This window comes from Triticum aestivum, chromosome 2D (assembly GCF_018294505.1).
Source record: "Triticum aestivum cultivar Chinese Spring chromosome 2D, IWGSC CS RefSeq v2.1, whole genome shotgun sequence".
NCBI lineage: Eukaryota > Viridiplantae > Streptophyta > Magnoliopsida > Poales > Poaceae > Triticum > Triticum aestivum.
Genome location: NC_057799.1, coordinates 407,386,249 through 407,389,329, shown reverse-complemented (window position 1 = coordinate 407,389,329; position 3,081 = coordinate 407,386,249).

The window sequence follows — 3,081 nt, the reverse complement described above, 5'->3', positions numbered from 1 at the left end:
GGGGAAGGACTAAGGACTATCCAGCTTGTAAATTGCTCCAAAACATGAGATCATTCTTGTCCTGCTGCTTTGTGGCTCTGTAGCACCAGAGGCATAGTAGATCCGCAGCGTAGAACCTTATGTAGGAGTCCGTCCACGAGCGTGAATTGAAGATACGATCATTTCGCGCATGCCAAGCACATGCAGCAAAGGCTACATTCCATTTGCGGTTGATCTCTAGCTAAGAGGCAGCTTGTTGAACAAAGGCTATGATGTTGGTCGATCTACATGCCAAAGGGGCCAAGAGCAACCGATGACAGAGGACCGACGCCGCCCGGCAACGCAGCACTATGTGATGTATTGATTCTGAAGCGGGGCAGAGATCACAATCTGCACTCGGAGCGACGGCCACCCAGAGTTTTTGGCCAAATTATTTATGGTGTTGAGTCTGTCCCAAAAAGCCAGCCAGAGGAAGGTTTTGTGCTTCAGGGATCAGCACGTCCCAGACCCAATGATGAAAAACACAGCGGACTCCCCGAAAAGAGAGCAGCCGGTAAAAATATCATGCGCTGATTTGCTTGGCAAGCATGGAAGGAGTGCGCACATCCTGTCGTGTAGCATCAGGGGTTGCAGCCTCAAGCAGCTGGTGCATCAAGAGAAGCTCATGCTCAGCAGAGTGGGATAGGTTTGGATGTAGCTGCACAGACCCGGATTCATTAGAAAATTGCGATCGGAACGAGCAACAACGGTTCCTGGCAAAGGAGTATAGGATAGGGAACAGCAGGTATAGCCTGCCATCCTGAAGCAATTGGTCGTGCCAAAAGGATATGAGATCGCCGGAGCCCAAGGCGCATGTCGAGGAATTGAGAACCAAAGGGATATGATCCTTAAGGCCTCTCCACAGAGCTGTATCTCTGTTATTAGTACCAAACAGGATTGCCTTCTTGAGGTATTGCGAAGCAAACCATTGGTAGCATGGTATGTCAGAAGTTTGCAGAATCTTGGAAAGGAACTTGCACAACATTGCCTGATTGTGAATTTGCAGATTCCTCACACCTAGTCCACCATTCTCTCGGTCTAGCGTGACCTTGTCCCAAGCCACAAGGCACTGGCCACCTTTAACCTTATTTTTGCCTTGCCATAGGAAAGCACGCAGGAGGCTGTCGAGCAGGCCGATGGGCTCTTTAGGCCAAGGGAAGCATGACATGAAATAACCAGGTATGCTGGCGAGCACCGAGTTGACAAGAGTGAGCCTTCCTCCCAAAGTTAAGAACGTAGCCAACCAACCCGATAGTCTGTGGTCTACCTTATGTGTAACAGGCAGCAGCAACCCGTGCGTGATCTTGTTCAGAGACAGAGGCAGCCCGAGGTATGTGCAAGGAAAGGAGGACAGGGGCAGCCAAAAAGCGCGGCAATCTCAACAGTCGCAGTTGCATCCATAGAAATTGGCACTAGCGTGCTCTTATGAAAATTGATGGTCAGACCTGAGAAATCCGAGAAAGCTGTGAGAATGTTCTTGATCACTGTGGCCTGCTCAAAATTCCCCTTGAAAATGATCAGTGTATCGTCCGCATACTGCAGCACTGGAAAGAAACTGCCAGAGCCCAACGGGTGCTGCAGGGACCCCTCCTGGAAATGTAAGCAACAAAGTCTTTGCAACACGTCTGCTATCAGAATAAAGAGGTATGGGGACAAAGAATCGCCCTGTCGAAAGCCCCTTTTGGAAAGTATGGGAGGCCCTAACTCACCGTTGATCATGACTCTCGAGCAACCAGTAGAAAGTAAGTTAGAAACCCACTGTCTCCAGAGCTGAGGAAAACCGCGTGCATCCAAGACTTGGTGGAGGCAGTCCCAGCTAACACTATCAAAAGCCTTGTGAAAATCTAGTTTCAAAGCAATGACTGGCAACTTCCTCTTGTGAGCACACTGGACTAATTCAGCAGCCAGAGCAAAATTCTCAATGATGGAGCGCCCCTTCAAAAAGCCGGACTGCAGAGAATGTATTAAGACAGGAATCTGTTGTTGCAATCTATTGGTCATGACCTTGGAAGCAAGCTTGGGTGTGCTGTGAACCAAGGAAATGGGCCTGTAATCCTTCATCTCCAAAGGGGTGTCCTTTTTGGGCAGTAAGGTGATGAAGGCAGTGTTGATGTCGTCGAGATTAACACTGTTGCTATGTAGATCACTGAAGAATCTGAGCAGATCATCCTTTAACAGAGTCTTGAAGGCTTTATAGAATTCATTGGTAAAACTGTCTGGGCCCGGGCTTCTGTTGTTTGGAGCCTTGTTTATAGCCTCAACAATCTCAGCCCATGAGAAAGGCTCGATCAGTCCAGAGAGATCCAGAGGCGTGTATAGAGAGCTGAGATCAATGATAGGCATGGAAGGAGCTGGCTGCCCTAAAATCTCAGCAAAGTAACCACTGGCAATGCCAAGTTTTTGACTGTTTTGGTGGTGCTCAACTCCATTGTGGACAATCACTTTCACCTTGTTGGGACGGGCTTGACAATTGGCTGTTGCATGGAAGAACTTGCAGTTTTCATCACCAGATACACACCACCTCACATTTTCCCTGCGGCGCCAAAGTGTTGTCTGCCACAAGATTAACTGTTCTGCCTTGGCTGAAGCTGCCTCTCTCAGAACAATTTCCAGGATAGATAGGTGTCGTCTCTCTTCCACAACATTGAGGTAGCAGACGACATGCTTATTATTGTCAATCAGCACCTGGAGGCTAGACTTGCGTTTACTCCGCTGCCGGAGAGCGTCCCGCAGCCGCCTCATTTTGAAGTTGATGAGGGAGGCGGAAGAGAGATGTGCCTGAGCCCTCTATTCCAGCAGCTGGTAATGATCTCCCTGGGCTCGACCACAACCAATGATTCTCAATACAATTTAAACTATTCTTGGCTGAATTTGGCACAATACTCTAGATCAGCATTCTCAACTCTGTCCAAAGCTTGTTTAGGCCCCTCTACAAATGTTGTACGTTGAAGCTCCGGCACTGCATGCTCAACCTCTGCACACATATCTCTACTACTATTAAACAAGCAAACATATTCATCGCTAAACGCACCCAGCCTAATCTACACGTAACATCCCTGACCA